The 19,275-nt window shown below is 40.2% G+C and overlaps 1 long non-coding RNA gene across 1 annotated transcript; it reads left to right on the top strand.

Moving 5' to 3' along the window:
* Positions 1-1,526: 1,526 nt before the first annotated feature.
* LOC132648017 (uncharacterized) lies at positions 1,527-11,163 on the top strand. The gene is made up of 2 exons (XR_009586367.1): positions 1,527-3,994; positions 7,663-11,163. It is a non-coding gene; the product is annotated as an uncharacterized LOC132648017 (long non-coding RNA).
* The last annotated feature ends 8,112 nt before the right edge of the window (positions 11,164-19,275 follow it).

Here is a 19,275-nt window from a genome sequence, read left to right on the forward strand (position 1 = left end):
TCTCTCAGTAAGAAAAAGATCATCATGTGTTTTGCAATGGACTCAAATCCTGGTGGTGGTCTTTTGGGGACTTGCAATTCGGGCATAACAGGGTATACCCCAAAGGAATAGAAAATATGAGAAAGACTTGAGGTCTTGGAGACATTATGGAATCAGGCTAACTGTACTTAATGGGCCATTGAAAAACAAAAGAGAGAGAGAGATGAAGTTAGGGAAAAGAGGTGTTGGAAATTTCTGGTTAGTTGGAGAGCGAAATGGTAGTGAAATGTGGTCCTATTTTATTGTATACACACATGACAATAAAGAAATAAATTTTAAAACTCTTAGTAATACTTGTATTAATTCTCTGAGGGTTTCAATTCTCCCATATTCACTCTTACCTTCCTACTCCTCAATCTGGAGTTGTCTTTATTTTTCCCTTTGAGTCTGTTTGTATTTCCCAGTTGCTCTTGGGAGTAAGGCCTAAACATGGCTGGAGAAATAGCTCAGCCATTAGGGATGAGGCTCACAACCAAAGAAAAGATTGTAATTTAGATTTTTATATTTATGAGACAGTGTTTAATGTTGCCCAAGCTGTTCTCAAACTTGCTTTGTAACTGAGGATGACCTTGAACTTGAGATCTCTGCCTCTTACAGCTGCCAGTACTATAACTGTGTGCCATGGTGCCCAATTTTGTATTTTACACATTATTTAAGTATTGAATATCTGGTTCAAAATATTAAAATCAGAGAAAAGACATACACAACATACATTACAAAAATTATTTTTACCACCCATTATAATCACAGACGTTGCCTGCCTGCAATCACTTTCCCCTGGTAGGGTTGCCTTGCCTTCGTGGCTGAGCGTGAGCTTAGTCCTTATGTGACTTGATGTGCTGAGGTGGGTGGATGGGGCTCCTCTTTTCTGAGAAGAAAAGGAGGGAAAGGGAGAGGAAAGGGTAAAGGTAAGTGGGGGCTACAATTGGGATGTAAAGTAAATATATAAGTTAAAAATAAATTTTTTAAAAGATAAAAAAATCAGTACTAAATATATTAAAAGCATTACAGATGTCTTGCCATGTATTTAAATGTATACATCTTATGACATAATTCTAATATATCTTCCTTTCTAGTGTTGGGATTTTTTCTTAAACTTTAAGTCACAAGTTCTGGATTACCAGGTAGTTACTTTGCATTGGAATGTTAACTCATTGGTGATTTGAATCTGTTTGCATGCCATGCTCTGGGCTGGCCTTCATTTGAAGATAATAAACCTGCTTTAAGATGGAAACTTTTGACTCACCATCTGCCCCTTATTTAAGCCTCAGTTATTCTAAATGTTAGGATAAGTTCTCCTTTGAGAGTGTGATATATGGTCTGAAACATTGTGTTTGACATGCTTTGCAATGTATCTCATATATTTTTTCTTCATTATTTATTTGTTCCTTTTACATTCCAATGGCAACCCATGCCCTCCTCTCCTCCCAGTCCTATGCTCCCATCTACTTACCCCATACTGCCTTCCCTCCCACCAGCCCCCACCCAGGGACCAACCTGCCCTGGCACATCAAGTCATATCAGGACTAAGTGCCTCCTCCTCCTCCCTGAAGCAAGACGTGGTGGCCCTGAAAGGAAAATGGTATCCAGAGGAAGGGACTCTGGAATCCAGAGTCCAAGTCAGAGACAGCCTCCACTCCCATTTTTTAGGAGACCCGCTTGAGGACCAAGCTGCCCATCAGCTTCATATATGTAGGTGGCTGAGGACCATTCCATGAATGTTTTTTGGTTGGTGGTTCAGTGTCTATAAGTCTCCATGGGCCCAGTCAGTTGGCTATTTAGGTCTTCTTGTGGTATCCTTGACCCCTTCAGCTCCCTCCATCCTTCCTCTCACTCTTCCATAAGACTCCCTGAGTTCTGCCTTATGTTTGGCTGTGGATCTCTGAATTTCTTTCTGTTATCTGCTGGATAAAGCCTCTCAGATGACAGTCATACTAGGTTCCTGTCTGGAAAGATAACAGAATATCAGTAATAGTGTAAGGGGTGAGTCTCAAGTTGGGCCAGTCATTGGTCAGCCATTTCCTCAATCTCTGTTCCATCTATTATCCCTACACATCTTGAATGCAGGACAAAATATGTGTCAAGGGCTTTGTGGATGGGGTGGTGTCCCACTCTATACACTGGAAGTCCTGCATGGTGACAGGATGTGGCCACTTCAGTCTCAGTATACCCCTCTGCCAGGAGTCTCAGCTAGGGTTCCCCGATATCTACCCAGGAGCCTCCTCCATCCTGAGTCCTTAGCTTGTCCCAGAGATTCTCCAACACCAATTTCCCTTCTGTCTTCGAGTCTTCTAACCTCCCATCTCCATTCTCCCCATACCTGATTCCCTTCAGTGCTCCCCATACCACACCCACTCTCTCACCCAGTTCCCTCTGTCCCTCCATGATGTCTATGATGTTTATTTTATTTCTGTTTCATAGTGGGATTCAAGCATCCTTTCTTGAATCCTCATGCTACTTAGTTTCTTTGAGCTTGTGGGTTGTAGCATGGTTATCATGTACTTTCTTTCTAATATCCACTTGTGTACACACCATGTTTGTCTTCATAGATCTGGGTTATCTCACTCAGGATGATCTTTTTTAGTTGTATCCATTTGCCTAAAAATTCCATGATAGTATTGATTTTAATAGCTGAGTACTATTCCATTGTGTAAATGTATCACATTTTCTTTATCCATTCTTCATTTGAGGGACATCTAGATTGCTTCTAGTTTCTGACAATTAAAAATAAAGCTGTTACGAACATAGTTGAGCAAGTGTGATTATAGTGGAACATAATTATAGAACATCTTTTGGGTATCAGGACTGGTATATCTGGGTCTTAAGGTGGAGCTATTCCCAATTTTCAAAGAAACCACCAGATTGATATCCAAAGTGGTTGCCCTGTATTACCCAGTTCTCGAGTACCCAAATGACCAACAGGATTTGAGTCCAATGCACAACACACGAGGGTCTTTTATTACAAGCTCAAGCAGTGTGGCTGCCCTTTACAAAGACAAAGAGGCAAGCAACCCACAACTCAGGAGAATAAGGTTTTTAAAGGGACAAAACACAAGCAGGGAAGTACAAGTCTTGGCATTACAGGATTGGGTAAGAGAGTCTCTAGGGGAGCTGACCTTTAAAATGATTGGTCTGTTTTTAGGTGCCAAGACTGCAAATGGTCAGGCCTGGCTACCTGGAGAAACCTGACCCTAGTACTGCCCTCTTACATGCAGGTTAGGCTGTAGCAAGGGAGAGGAAGGTTTAGCACATTCTGCAGGCTTTCTTAGGGGCTACGTGACTCCAGTCACACCCTAAAGTTTATCTGGGTGGAGGACTGATGCTGGACCTCTGCTCTGAAAGGACTGTGATCTGATGATTTTGCCCCAGCCCCAAGAATTAACTCTAAGTTTTTTAATCTCTCAGTCTGAGATTGTACATGCTTGAATATCACTCAGACTGGGAAATATAATAGACATCTGAAGTAGATGGAAGGAGAGAGCTGGGTGGGAGGAATGGGGATCAGGTTTGGAGAGAGTGGGGGTGGGGAAAGGACTTGGAGAAAAATGGAAATCAGTGGGTGCGGGGTGCATCTCTGGAACATGGGAGGCTCCCTGGAGTCCTTGCAGTTGACAAGTTGAGACACCTAGCAGCTGGGGATATGGGGCTTGAAGTCACCACCTCCTGTGGCCAGGTGGGACTTCCAATGAAAAGAAGGAAACACCAACCCACCCATAAAACCTTTGACTCAAAATTTGTCTTGCCTACAAGAAGTGTAGGGATAAAGATAGAACAGAGATTGAAGAAATGGACAACCAATGACTGGCCAAACTTGAGACCCACCCAATGCAAGCATGCTAACCATGACACTATTAATGATTCTCTGCTATGCTTTCAGACAGGAACCTTGCATAAGCTTCTGAGAGGCTTTATCCATAAGCTCATGGAAACAGATGCAGAGACCCACAGCCAAACAGTAGGTGGAGCTTGGAATGTCCTATGGGAGAGGAGGGCAGAAGGATTGAAGGAGCTAGAGGGGTCAAAGACACCACAAGAAAAACTACAAGTAAGGTTACCTGGCCATATGAGTGCTCACAGAAACTAAACCACTGACCAAAGAACATGAATGTGCTGGACCTAGGCCCCTACACATATGTAGCAGATTTTGCAAGACCAAAGAATTAAAAATAGTTTTTTTTTTGGGAGGGGGGTATTGGTTTAAAGTTTAAAGCACAGCCTGAACAAAGGTCAGACAGGTAGAGACATGTCCAGCCACTTGCAGGAAGGAATCAGCCATTCTGCATTCTTTCCTGCCCACTAGAGATACAGTTGCTAGGAAACCGGCCCCTCTAAGACAGCCAAATAAGGGAATCCAGATCTTAATGGTTTGGGGACCTTCCCATTGCCAATCAATACAAAATGCAACATTCCTTTTTGTGTTTCAACCAATAGTTGATTGCCTGGCAGGCATCCACCTGCTTTGGTAGCACTGGGAGGGACCAGACCCTTTAAACCACCTACCTAACCTGTGCACAAGGCTCTCAAGTGCTCTGGTGGTGAGGGTATGAGCCCGAGCTAGCTTGTAATGAAAAGATCCTCGTGTGTTTTGAAACGGACTCAACTCCTGGTGGTCTTTTGGACTCTAGCGAATCTGACACAACAATGTGTGTAGCTTGTTCATCATGTGTGTCCCCAAACAATGGAGCAGAGATTGTTTCTGACTCTGCTGCCTATTTGGATCTGTTGTGCCTAGATTGCAAGACCCCAAAAGACCACCAGGAGTCGAGTCCATTGCAAAACACACAAGGGTTTATTTGATACAAGCTCAAGCCCAGGTCATAAGCTCCCTGTTGGAGGAGGAGGAGAGCGGCCCTGAGGTCTAGGGGAACCAGGTTTTTAAAAGGAAAAAGATGCAAAAGGGGTTTCCAAGCCTTGGTATTTCATGACTGGGTAAGGGGTTTATAAGGAAGTTGTCCTTTAAAATAACTGGCTTATTTTAGGCACCAAGACCATAAACAGTTCTGGTCCAGCCATCTGGAGGACAGCTGATAAAGAACAATGCCTGGAGTGTGCTGATTATCTGTTGCTAAGGAAGAAGAGCGATTAGCACACTCTGTGGTCACAAGCTAGGGGCCATCTGGGTGGGTTGCCAGGAAACGGTATCTCTTAAGTGCAGGAAGGAATGTGGCAAGCCCAATTACTCCTTGCAATGGGCCTGACATGTCTCAATTAACCTGGTCCTTTGTCTAAACTTTTATCCTGGACCTCAGTCATTCTGCCCCAAGACTCTAATTTTAAACTTTGCACCTCTCAGATCACTTTCCATTAGTTGGAGCTCAGAGGGAGGGAATGCAGATAGTACTTCTATGACTTGATGTGCCAGAGAAGGTAGGTACCTATGGGGGTTGGAGGTGGAGGATTGTGTTCTGTAAGGAGAAGAGGAGGGGGAAATAGAGAGAGCAAAGTGTGAAGGTGGGGCCATGAGGAAAGCAGGGAAGGGGCTGATATCAGAATGTAAAGTGAATAAATAAATATATTAATGCAAAAAAAGAAAGAAAATCCTCCTGCCGTATACTAATCCAAACACTAACTCTTCAGAGAAAAAGAATATTAAAGCCTACAATGGAATAATGCTGAGTAGCATAAAGGAAGATCTATTAGAATTATACCAGATTATTCACCAGAAACTTAAGAAGGCTTAAGGTCTTTGGAAGATTTCTTGCAGTCTCTAAGAGACCACAGATGCCAATCTAAACTACTAAACCCCACAAAACTTTCAATCAACATAGATGGAGAAAACAAGATACTTCATGATAAAACTAAATTTACATAATATCTTTCCACAAATATAGCCCTATAGAGGACACTAGAAGGAAAATTGCAATTCATGGAGGTTAACTATGTTGTGGCAGATTTGTGAGACCCCCCAAAAAACCACTAGGAGTCAAGTCTGTTGCAAAACACATGAGGATTGTTTTATTAAAAGGTAGTTTGTGCTCATACCCTCACTGGCAGAGTGGTTGAGAGCAAAGAGCCTCGTGCTCAGGTTACATGGTTGATTCAAAGAGTCCTGTCCTTCCCAGTGCACCCAAAGCAGGGGGATTCCTGCATGGCAAGCATCTATTGGTTGAAACATAAAAGGAGACATTGCATTTTGAATTGAGTGGCTATAGGTGAGAGACCAAAGAATTAAAAATCAGTGGCTATTATTTTAAAGTTTAAAGCACAAGCCTGAACTAAGGCCATCTAGGTGGAGACATGTCCAGCCACCTGTGGGGAAGAACTAGCCTCAACACCCTGAGGGGAAGAACTAGCCTTACTGCATTCTTTCACTACTCACTAGAGATACACTTGCTAGGAACCTGGCCCCTCTCCCCTAGGAAGGGACGCTAGACCATTAACGGTTCGGGGAGTCTTTCTCTAGCCAATCAATTGAAAATGCAACACCCCCTTTTGTGTTTTGACCAATAGATGCTTGCCAGGCAGAAGCCCCCCTGCTTTGGGCATGCTGGGAGGGACTGGACTCTAAATCACCCAACTAACCTGAGTATGGGGCTCTTGGCTCTTACTACTTCAGTGGTGAAGGTGTGTGAGCCCAAGCTGTAGCTTGTAATAAAAAGATCCTTACGTGTTTTGCAACAAACTTGACTCCTGGTGGTGGTATTTTGAGGTCTTGTGAAGTGGGCACAACATAGGAAGTATCCTAAACCATTAATGGTCTTACTTCCCTTGTTTGGCTGTCCTAGGAGAGAGGGCAATCTGGGCTAGTTTCCTAGCAACTGTATCTCTAGTGAGCAGGGAAAGAATGCAATGTGGCTGGTTCCTCCCTGAAGGTGCCTGGATATGTCTTCACCTGTCTGACCTCTGTTCAGGCTTGTGCTTTAAACTTTAATTCAATAACCCAAAAGAACCTAATTTTTAATTCTCTAGTCTCTCTACTATACCCAAAAAAACAGAGGATATAAATAACTTCACATCAGAAAATGAAAAGATGGAACACACACACACACTTTGTAGATATAAACATGTTTTTGTTTTAATCCCAGGTTTGGGTTGTGGCACTGATTCAGATAGCCATGCTCTTAGCCCTTTCTATGTCAAGTTTCCACATCCTCTGGGCAGAAGGCTGTACAGGCTAAAAGGATTAAAGAGAAACATTGCATTTCAAGGAAAAAAAAAAACATTACTCTTGAACAAACTGAGCTGCCAGAGGAGCAGCCTCAGATTACAAGATTATCACAATTAGCTTTCCCAGAAGCCACCAAAAGTTTTAGATATTGAAATGCTTAATGTAGCCTCAGAGCTTAAAACGGCACATGCATTAGCTCTGAGGAATATGCCAGAGAAGAGAATGAGCAGTTTCTAGCATCACTGGGTTCTCTGCCAGAACATTTAGGTAACTTTTGGCCATTAGGAATACAGCTTGAGGCTCAACAGCAGAAAGAACTAGCAAACCCAGACAAGAGCAACTGAGAATCATCAGGTTATAAAAGAAATTACTGATCCAAAAAAGGTTTGGTTCCTTCATTATCTCCTTTCTAGAAAGCAACAGCAAGTTTTATTTATATTAAAAGAAAAGCCATGCTTTTAAAACAGAAAGGCGGAAATGTTGTGGATATAAAAATATTTTTGTTTTAATCCCAGGTGTGGAATGTGGGACTGATTCAGATAGTCTGCAGCAGCAAACTACTTTCCTCATGCATGCTCTGAGAGGACTCTTTGCCAGCTGCAGAGAATTTAAATCTAAGGAATCTGGAGAGAGAATAAATGTCTGAGCCCAGAGAGTGTTGGAGAGCTATGAGAAAGAAAAAAGCTGCTGCTGCTTCTCCCTGTGGCTTCTGGTTGCTGTTGATGCAATAAGACAATAAGTTGGAGATCTCTTAAAACAAGGATTGAACTGGCTCCAAGAAACCCAATGACCTTAACCAGTAGTAAGCAGCTAAGAGAATTGTGGCCTCTCTCCCATTTAGCCTTTTTCTCTCTTAGCTGGTGTTGGGGTGTTTGAAGGTACTGGGGTGTAGTAAGGAGAAAAAGACATAAAAACGTAAATAAATATTAAGTACGCCAACATACTACCACCACTAACATCAAAATATCAGTCATTAATATTTCTGAATATCGGTGGATTCAATTCCCCAATAAAAGACATAGGCTAACAGAATGGATATGAAAACAAGATTCATCATTCTGCTGCATACAAGAAACACACCTCAGCAACAAAGATAGATATTACCTCAGAGAAAGGGGCTGGAAAAAAGTTTTCCAAGGAAATGGACCCAAAAATGAAGCTGCAGTAGTCATTCTAATATCCAGTACAATCAACTTTCAACCAAAATTAAACAAAAGAGATGGGGAGACACTTCATTCTTATCAAAGGAAAACTCTAACAAGATAACATGTCAATTCTAAATTTTTTATGCCCAAAATGTGAGGGTACCACACTTGTAAAAGAAACATATAGTTTAAATAACATAACGAACCACACACATTAACAATAGGAGACTTCAATACCCAACTCTCACCAATAGACAGGTCACCCAGATAGAAGCTAAAGAGAGAAATAATAAAATGAACAGCCATTATGAATTAAATGGACCAAACAAATATTTACAAAACATTTTACCCAAACACACTACAATGTACCTTCTTCTCAGTACCCCATAGAACCTCCTCCAAAACTGACTATACAGTTGTACGCAAAGCAAGTCTCAATAGATACAAGAAAATTGAAATAACTCCCTGTATCTTATCACTCCACCATGGATTAATGGATTAATACTGTCCTTTGACCACATGAGATATAACAGAATGCCTACAAACTCAAAAAAAAAAAAAAAACCTATAAAGCCTGGAAACTGAACAACTCTACTCAATGACCACTGGGTCAAGGAAGAAATAAAGAAATAAATTAAAGACTTTCTAGAGTTCAATGAAAATAAAGGCAAAACGTACCCAAATTTATGGGACACAATAATGTCAGTGCTAAAAGGAAAGTTCAGAGTATTAAATGCCTTCATAAAGTATTTGGAGATCTCTCATACTAGCAATTTAAAGCCATGCCTGAAAGATCTAGAACAAAAAGAAACAAAACATACCCAAGAAGGGTAGATGGCAGGAAATAACCAAACTCAGGATTGAAAACAATAAATTAGAAGCAAGGAAAAGATAAAGAATCAACAAAATGAAGAAATGGTTCTTTGAGAAAATCAACAAGACAGACAAATACTTACCCAAACTAAATAAAAGGGTGAGAAACAGTATCCAAATTAATAAAATCAGAAATGAAAAGGAGGCATAACAACAGACACTGAGAAAATCCAAAGAATCATTAGGTCTTATTTCAAAAGCCTGTACTCCAAAGAATTAGAAAACTCAATGAAATGTATTATTTTCTTGATAGGTACTACATACCAAAGTCAAATCAAGATCAGGTAAACAATTTAAATATGTCAATAACCTTTAAGGAAATAGAAAGAATCACTAACTCTTCACCCAACCAAAAAAAGCCCTGGGATAGATGGTTTTAGTAAATAATTCTACCAGACTTTCAAAGAATAACTAATGCCAATACCCATCAAATTATTCCACAAAACGAAAACATTTAATGAGGTCACTGTCACCCTGATATATAAACCACACAAAGACTCAACAAAGAAAGATAATCTTAGAACAATTTCCCTTATGAACATTGGTGAAAAATAGTCAACATAATGCTTGCAAACTAATTCCAAGTACATACCAAAAAACATCATACACCATGATCAAGTAGGTTTCATCCCAGGGGTGCAAGGATGGTTCAATATTTTATCAATGTAATCCAACAAATGGAAAGAAAAAAATCACATGAACTTCTTATTAGATGCTGAAAAAGCCTTTGACAAAATCCAACTCTGCTTCATGTTAAAAGTCTTGGAGAAATCAAGGATACAAAGTGCAAATGTAAACACAATAAAGGCAATATACTGCAAGCAAATAGATAACATCAAATTAAATAGGGAAAAACTTAAATCAATCCCACTAAAATTAGGTACAAGACAAGGCTGCCCACTCTCTCCATATCTATTCAACATAGTACTTGAAGTTATATCAAGATCAATAAAACAACCAAAGGAGATCATGGGGATATAAGTTGGAAAGGAAGAAGGCAAAGTATTGCTATTCACATATGATATGATAGTATACATAAATGACCCCCAAAATTCTACAAGATAATTCCCACATTCGATAAACACCTATAGCAAAGTGGATGAATACAAAACTAACTCAAAAAATCAACAGCCCTTCATTAAATAAATCATAAAGGGGTTGAGAAATAAATTAAGGGGAAAGACCCTTCACAGTAGCCAAAAATAATATAATAACTTGTTGTAACCCTAACCAAGGAAGTGAAAGCCCTGTATGATAAGAATTTTAAGTATCTGAAGAAATTGAAAAAGGTATCACAAGATGGAAAAATCTCTCATGCTCCCGGATTGGTAGGATTAACATACCAAAAATGGCCATCTTACCAAAAGCAATCTACAGATTCAATGCAATTCCCATCAAAATTCCAAAAAAAAAATTTCAATCCTTTAAAGAACAACACTGAACTTCAAATGGAAAAACAAAAAACCCAGAATAGCTAAAACAATCCTGAACAGTAAAAGAATTTCTGGAGATATCACCATCCTTGATTTCAAGCTGTGTGGGAAGCAGCTTCTGACATGACTATTTTGGCTTGATTCTAGCTCAGCTAGAATTTTAGAGGTCATTGCCATTTTCTTTACTAACCAAGCTTATAGTTTCTATTTCTCTTCCGCTAGGACTTTCCTGTAAATCAGATGACAGGGTGTTGCCATGGGAAACTTTAGGAGTCTGGTACTTGGAATTCTGCTTCCTGGCCTTGGTAGATATGGGTCTAATATAAAGTTCTGTTTCTCAGGGACTGTCCTTGGCAGTCCTTGGGAATGGGGTGTTCTGTTCCTTCGAACTAGATAGCAAGTTCTGTGCAACCCTGGGAACCAGATAGTAATTTTCGTGTAGCCTTGAGTGAATCCTTGGACACCTTGCCAAATGACGCACATACTGATATTGTGAGAAGATTTATTTGTGATTCTTTACTATATAAGTGTATGCTTTGCCTTCAATAAATGAGACTTGATCAGACTCCTGTCTTGTCTCCATTTTTCGTATCTCTTGTCCCACCCCATTCTCATCCCCCCTCCCTTAGGGTCTCATTCGACTGACCTATGGTACTGGTCAAAGCTGTGCTACAGAGAAATAGTAACAAAAATTTATGGTATTGGCATAAAAACACATAGACTGATGAATGGAATTGAATAAAAAACAGAGAAATAAATGCATATATCTATGGACAAAAAAAAGCCAAAACCGTACAATGGAAAAAAAGAAAGCATCTTCACCAAATGATGCTATTCTAATTGAATACCTGCATGTAGAAGAATGAAAATAGATCCATATTTATCAACCTGCACAAAACTCAAGTCCAAGTGGACCAGAGACCTGAACATAAAACTGAATAAACTAAATATAACTGAAGAGAAAGTGGCGAATAACTTTGAACATATTGGTACAAAAGATAACTTCCTGAACAGAACATCAACAGCTCAGGCACTAAGACCAACGATTAATAAATGGGACCTCATGAAACTGAACAGCTTCTGTAATGCAAAAAACAAACAAACCAACAACAACAAAACCCCACCATCAACAGGACAAAATGGCAGCCTACAGAATGGGAAAAGATCTTCACCAACCTTACATCTGACAGAGGGTTAATATCCAAAATATATATTTTAAAAATGCAAGAAATTAAACACAATCATTCTAAACTATGCAAGTAAGAAATGGGGTTCTGAGATAAACAGAATTCTTAAAAGAGGAATCTCTAAAGGCCAAGAAGCACTTTAAATGCTCAATGTCATTAGTCTTCAGGGAAATGCAAATAAAAGTGACTCTGAAATTCCATCTAACACCTATCAGTGTGGCTAAAATAAAAACTCAAGTGACAGCACATGCTGAAGAGGATATGGAGAAAGGGAAACACTCCTCCATTGCTGGTGGGAGTGCAAACTTGTACAACCACTTTGGAAATCAATCTGGTGCTTTCTCAGAAAATTAGAAATAATTCTTCCTCAAGACCCAGCCATAGCACTCCTGGACATATAGCCAAAAGAAGCTCCATCATACCACAAAGATACTTGATCAACTACATTCATAGCAGGTTTATTTATAATAGCCAGAAACTGGAGACAAACTACATATTCTTCAACTGAAGAATGGATAAAGAAAATGTGGTATATTTACACAATGGAATATTACTCAGCTATGAAAATCAATAACATGAAATTTGCAGGTAAATGAATGAAACTAGAAAATATATCCTGACTGAGGCAACCCAGACCCAGAAAGATAGACATTGTCTTACTCACTTTTAAGCTGATTTTAGTCATAAAGCACAGAATAATTATTCTACAATACACAGATACAAAAAAGCTAAGTTACAAGGAGGCCCAAGGGAGAATCCTTATATCTCACTCAGATGAGAAATTAAATAGGCATTGGAGGTAGATGGAGGGAGGGAACTGGTTAGGCGAGGGGGTGAAAAAGAGATCTGGAGTGCAGATTAGTTGTAAGGAAAGCAGGGGAGAGAGGGCCTGGTGAGAGAAGGGAAGTTGGAGGTGGGGGTCATCTCTAGGATTTTCCAGAGACCTGGAATAGGGGAGGCCCCTAGAAGTCTAGGGCCACTCTAGCTGAGATTCTTAGCAGCAGGGGATATGGAACATGAAGTGGCCCCCACCTGTAGTCAGGCAGGACTTCCAGTGGAGGGATAAGGACACCAACACACCCTCCAAACCTTCAACCCAAAATTTGTCCTGCCTACAAGATTTGCAGGGACAAAGATGGAGCAGATTGAAGAAATGGCCAACAAAAAACTGGCCCTACTTGAGACTCATCGCATGGAAAAGAACCAATCCCTGACACTATTAATGTTACTCCTCTGTGCTTCTGAACAGGAGCCTAGCCTAACTCTCCTCTGAGAGGCTTCACCCCGCAAGCTAATGGAAATAGATGCAGAGACCCACAGCCAGATATGACACAGATCAAGGGAGTGCTATGCAAGAGCTGGGAGAACAATTGAAGGAGCAAGAGCTGCTGAGGGTTCTACTAGAAGACCTACAGAGTCAACCAACCAAGGCCATGGGCCTTACAGAGACTAACCCACCAGCCAGGGGGAGCATTGGCTGCTCCCAGGGACCCTGAGCAGATGTAGCAAACGTGCAGCTTGGTGCTCATGTGGGTTCCCCAACAATGGAGCTGGGCCTTCTCTGACTCTGTTGCTTCCCTTTGGATTTCATTCCCCTTACTGGGCTGCCTTGTGTGGTGTCAGTAGGAGAGGATGCTCCTACTCCTGAATCAGCTTGTTATACGAGGTTGGATTGGTAGCCATGGGGACCTCCTCTTCTCTGAGGAAAAAGAGAAGGAGAATGGGGGAAGAGTTTGTGAGTGGGGACTGAAAGGAGAGGAGTCGAGATGCAACCAGGACATAAAGTGAATAAATACATTTTTACATTTTCTGTGAAGTAAATTGAGACTTATTTTGGCCCATAATTTTGAAAGATGAAGTTCAAGGTAGGATAGCTCTGCTGGTTTGAGTCTCTAAAGGATCAACATTGTGGAAGGAATATGTATCAGAGTGAATGCACACGTCTCTAGGCAGGAAGCAGACAGAGCCATGCATATAGATGGCCCTATAACCCCTTTGGCACACTTCAAAGGACCTGATAGCTGTAACTCTAATAAGTTGCATCCCTTTCCAATTAAACCATTTCAGAAACCATGGCTTATACATGGGCCATTGGAGGGCATTCATCAAACTATACCAAGAAAGATTGTGCCTTTCACCTTGTATATTTAAATACACCATTCCAAGTATCCTGGCTTTTAATATTTGTATTAAAAAATCAAGCAAGTCAAAGAATACACAAAGAAATATCCTGCTTCAGATTTAACTGTGAAAAAAATCAATATAAACATGTGTGTAATAAATTAGTGACAAAATGTTTTAAAATTATCTAATTTCTGTATTTGCATTTTAATCACATTCATATGAAATTCCTGCACTGAATCTTGCCATATATACCCCACATCCCCATACTCAGCAAACTTCTTGTCCTCGATTTTCAATAACCTATTGAGCCCAACTTGTGCTGCTCATATAATTTCAATTGTGGGGTCATCCACTATAGTACAGTTATTTCACAAGCCAGGGTTACCCTTAAAGATGATTCTTGCTTTCCTAAAAGTAATAAAATATTCATATCTCTGATGTGCAAGGGTTTGTGGATCCCTTCATTTTCTATACTAGAAAGTTTAACGGTGACTTCATTTTCTTTCTTTCTTTTTTAGATAATATGCAGGTAATGTATGTTGCTGCAAGTTTAACTGTGCAACCTTTCTATCATATACAGAAAACACTTTCAGCTTCCTCTCTGACCTCTGGCTCTTACATTCTTTTTTGGCCCCTCCTCTTTGACAGACCTTGAGCTTTGGGGGTAGAGCAGAGAAAGTTAAAGGGAGGAATAACAACAACTAAAAATGTTTGGAAGGGCCATATGGAACCAGCTACCATTTGGTAAACTTCACATCAGCATATGAATACATATCATACACAGAGGATCATGCTCCTTTCAGAAGTCAAGGGTGTCTAATAAAAGTAATAGTCCTAGTTATAAAATGTCTACCTTCCTGTTGTTGGTCAGAAGAGTTCCAGAGAAACAGAAAAATACAGAATACTTTCATTGTTCTTGGTTGGTTATAAAAGCATGAAGGTATGATTCTATTGCTGAAGACATGAAAGGTATTTGTTTACAGGATATGCCAACATGTTACTGACCCAGAAAACTTTTTGTTTTCAAATTTGGTCATTGTGAATGATACTAGATAGGATTCTTTGGGAGGAAAGTCATCAACAGTCTTGCCCAGCTATCAATCTTGTGAATTCCTAGAATGACCAAAATGGTACTGTATGAGGGCATGAATGCAACAGTTGTGTAATTAGTTGGGTAGCCTACCACTTCCTCCTTCTATTTAAGTCTACTTCATGTGAGGAAACACAGGCCTGCTATTGTATCCCTGTAAAGAACATGTGACCGAGGAGCTCACAAGCCCTGGAGTGAACCTAGCACTAGTATTCTGATAAATGGTCTTCATGGTAAACTGTCTTCTAAGATTGCTTCTTTCACCTACAGATTAATTAATCTCTCTGATCTCATCAAAGAAGTTTCTTTGTGAAGTGGACAGTGGTTAACACAAAAACTCACAACTGGTCAGAGCGCTAAGAATAAGTGTCAATGGACTGCTCAGTCATTAATGAAAAATTAAAGCTTTGCATGGCAGAAACAATATTGACAATATTACTGAGAAAATTTTATCACCATTAAAATAAAACATTTGCACATACTTTGATAATGAAAGAACATGTCAGTTGTTAAATAATTACTTTTCTTCCATATACAATATTGCTTTATCAAGATAATAAAAGATAATTGAAGATTCATAATATTCAGATAGTGAATCAGTGTACATTAAATTCATATTAATCTAGGTTTGTATCTTTTGGTACAACTTTCAGGACTACTGTTTTTTCTGGAGAACATATTGGTTTCTTACCTAATTTCAAAGAAAACTGCAACAGTTAGATAAAATCATTGGTAAGTGAAATGGATCATCAAATTTCACAGAAGTCTAGTAGAACCAATACATCAAGAATAATAATGTTTTTTCTGTATTGTCACATGGCTGTGACTGTAGTATTCAGAAGTTAGAGGGAGAAGAAATACAAACTTAAGGCTTATTGAGCTACATAGCATGTTTCACACTATCTTGAATCACATGGACTGCTTCCTGAAAATAAATTAATCTATCTTTATAAGTAAATAAATATGACTTCTAACACCAAACATTTGGAACTGCTTATATGGTATATGAAAACATGCTCCAGTCTATTCACATTTCAACATTATATTGCGTAACTGTTCTTTATTTTTAATATAATTTTTATTTATTACAATTTATTCACTTTGTATCCCAGCTGTAGCCCCACTCTTGTCCCCTCCCAATCTCACCCTGCCTCCCTCCCTCATCTCCTCCCATGCCCCTTCCCCTGTCCACTGATAGTGGAGGTCCTCCTTCCCTTCCATCTGACCCTAGCCTATCAGGTCTCATCAGGACTGTCTTTCATAGTCTTCCTCTGTGGCCTGATCAGGCTGCTCCCTCCTCAGGAGGAGGTGATCAAGGAGCCAGCCGCTGAGTTCATGTCAGAGACAGCCCCTGCTCCTCTTATCAGGGAGCCCATTTGGAGGCTGAGCTGCTACCAGCTACCTCTGTACCCAGGGGTTCTAGGTTATCTCCATGAATGGTCCTTTGTTGGAGTATCAGTCTCAGAAAAGACCCCTAGGCCCAGGTTTTTTGGTTCTGTTGTTCTCCTGGTTCTGATGTGGAGCTCCAGATCCTTCCAGGTCTTTCTATCTCCCCATTCTTTCATAATATCCCCTGCAGTCTTCCCAAAGTTTGACTATGAACCTCAGCATCTCTGCTGAGTAGAGTTTTTCAGAGGCCCTCTGTGGTAGGCTCCTGTCTCGTTCTTTATTTTCACCTTCTTCTGATGTGCATCCCATTTGCCTTTCTGAATGAAGATTGAGCATCTTACCCAGGGTCCTCCTTCTTGCTTAGCTTCTTTAGGTGTACAGATTTTAGTATGATTATCCTATATTATAAAGGCTTGATTATCCTATATTATAAATTGTCATGGCATGTATTCCTTATTGATATTAATTTTAAATCACATACAGCACACATATTTTAAAAGATGATATAAAGTTAATTTTCATTAGTAAAACTGGAAAAGGAAGCATGTTTTTTGTACATGGTAAACACTATTGTTAGACCCTGACTTCTAAACAATATATTTACTTTTCAGTCTGAAAGGTGGTGGTTCATGACGGAGAGAGGACTTTGGGAGTTATTATGGTATTAATCTTCTGTATGTTCTCAGAACTTACAAGGTGGTACCAGTAAGTAAACTTTCAGCCGTGTTGACTAATTTTCTCACCATTATCTTCTAAGTTTGAGAGAATGAAAGCCTTCCTACAGAGTAATAATCTTACGTCAGCAGAATACTGTGCAAACAGCTTCTGATGCAGCTTGAAGAAGATGGGCTGTGGTAACTAGTGGTTGTCAGAAGTTACCAGTCCCTGACTGCACATGTCTAATGCTTACCTATTGTCAGAACAAAGTCACTCATTTGCATTTATATAGAGAGCAGCAAGATGGCTGCTCTAAAGTCTCAAAAGGGAAGATTATGCTCTTATATTACTCTTTTTCCATTAAGAAAACCAACTGACATTTGATGCATATTAAATACAAAACTTATGAAATTAAACACGTTGGACTTTGTTTCATTTAAATTAATGACAATGTGTTCTGTACATTTTTAACAGGATGCATTTCAAAGATGTTTCTAAATGTGCCACCTTACGTAAAAAGTGCACACAGAAAAGGACAGGAGAATTTGCAAGATTAGAAAAGGTCTCTGGACATTGAACTGCCATGGGCTACATCTGTGCAGGGGTTCTAGGTTATCTCCATGAATGGTCCTTGGTTGGAGTATCAGTCTCAGAAAAGACCCCTGTGCCAGGAGCCAAAGCTATTTACTGAAGACAAAGTCAAATAGTGAGCCAAAGCTAGTTAATGGAGACAAAGCTATTTACTAAAGCCAAACCAAATAGTGAGCAAAGGTCATTTAGTGGAGACCTAAAGCTATTTAGTGAAAGAGTGACCTAGGACCCTAAATCATGGGTGATAGATTTGTGAGGACATCCGTCTGTTCGTTTTAGAGCATCCGTGAGATATCTTAAGAAAACATCCTTACGGTATCTTGCAGGTGCAATATTTAACCCATGGAAGCACTCTTCCTATCTCCTGCAGCAGTAAATTAACCTTTCCCTTTTCCTGCCTTCTCCCTATATAAGTTGGGTAAAAATTTCTAATAAACAAGGCTTTGATCAGACAAACAGACTTAGCCTTCATTTCTCGTGTTTTTCGTCCCTTTCCCCCATTCCTTCCACCCTCCTTTCTTTAGGAACCCGTTGAAGTCCCACAGGTCGGGGCATTTCTGGTGCCCAATGTGACCTAGAGGTCTGGAGGTCTGGATGGAACGTCGTTCTTTAGTGGCCACTAAAATACATAGGATTCAGCATTTCCACCGGGAAACTAAAAAACTGCATAAGAGATCTCCACAGAGCCGCCCATCTGTGAGCTTGATCAGAGAGGTAAATCAGAACGATGTATTATGGGACAAGATTTGAATAAGCATGACTTATTCTTACAGGGGCAGAAGGCGTGGAGCAGAGCCGTAGCTCGGTGAGCAGGAGGAACAGAGACACTACTTGTCTCCTTCCTACTCTCCTATTGCGGGCTAGGCTTGGATGGCTTGCGGAGAAATGGGTGGATGATAACACTTGCTCACTCACACCCTCAGAATCGGCCTAAGATATGCCTCCACCAGCTGCAGAGCTGAGCGGGGCTGCTGAGCTGAGCAGCAGTTTACCCCGCCCCTCAGCTTCAGTCAGTGTTGGCACTCGACAGGAGCCAGAGGGTTGGAGCCCACTTCTAGTTTTAAAGATTAAATTGTGTTCACTGATAAATTCTGAGTTTTAAATCTAGTTCTGACCTTTGAAATCATGGTTATGCTCTGTATATATATATTTAAATGTTTAAAAAGCAGGTACTGAGGTTGATTTTGTCTGTCTCTGTGTTTTGTTTTTGTGTGCCGGCTGTCTGTTTTGGTTTCTTGTTTTGGTTTGTTTGCGAGGTCTGGAAAACTTGGAAAGTTTCCAATCTGGTCAAGGAAATTTGGGGGACATCCCAGTTCCTGGAGAAAGAGCCCCATAAAGGCGCTACTCCTTTTAGAACCAGGAAAGAGAGCTGCTGGAGCCCTCTCTCCAGCTGGAAGCTGTGGAGAGAGCCCAAGAAAGGGATGGTGAGATGGCTCAGAGGTTAAGAGCACTGGCTATTCTTCCAAAGGTCCTGAGTTCAATTCCCAGCAACCACATGGTGGCTCAGAACCATCTATAGTGAGATCTGGTGTTGCTGCCTGTGCTTATAAAAGAAAAATAATGTCTTTTCAAGTGTCCAGCACATCTGCACAAATAGCAGAGTTATCTGCAGTATTGGCTGTGTTTCAAAGTTTTAATA

This window comes from Meriones unguiculatus, chromosome 15 (genome assembly GCF_030254825.1).
Source record: "Meriones unguiculatus strain TT.TT164.6M chromosome 15, Bangor_MerUng_6.1, whole genome shotgun sequence".
NCBI lineage: Eukaryota > Metazoa > Chordata > Mammalia > Rodentia > Muridae > Meriones > Meriones unguiculatus.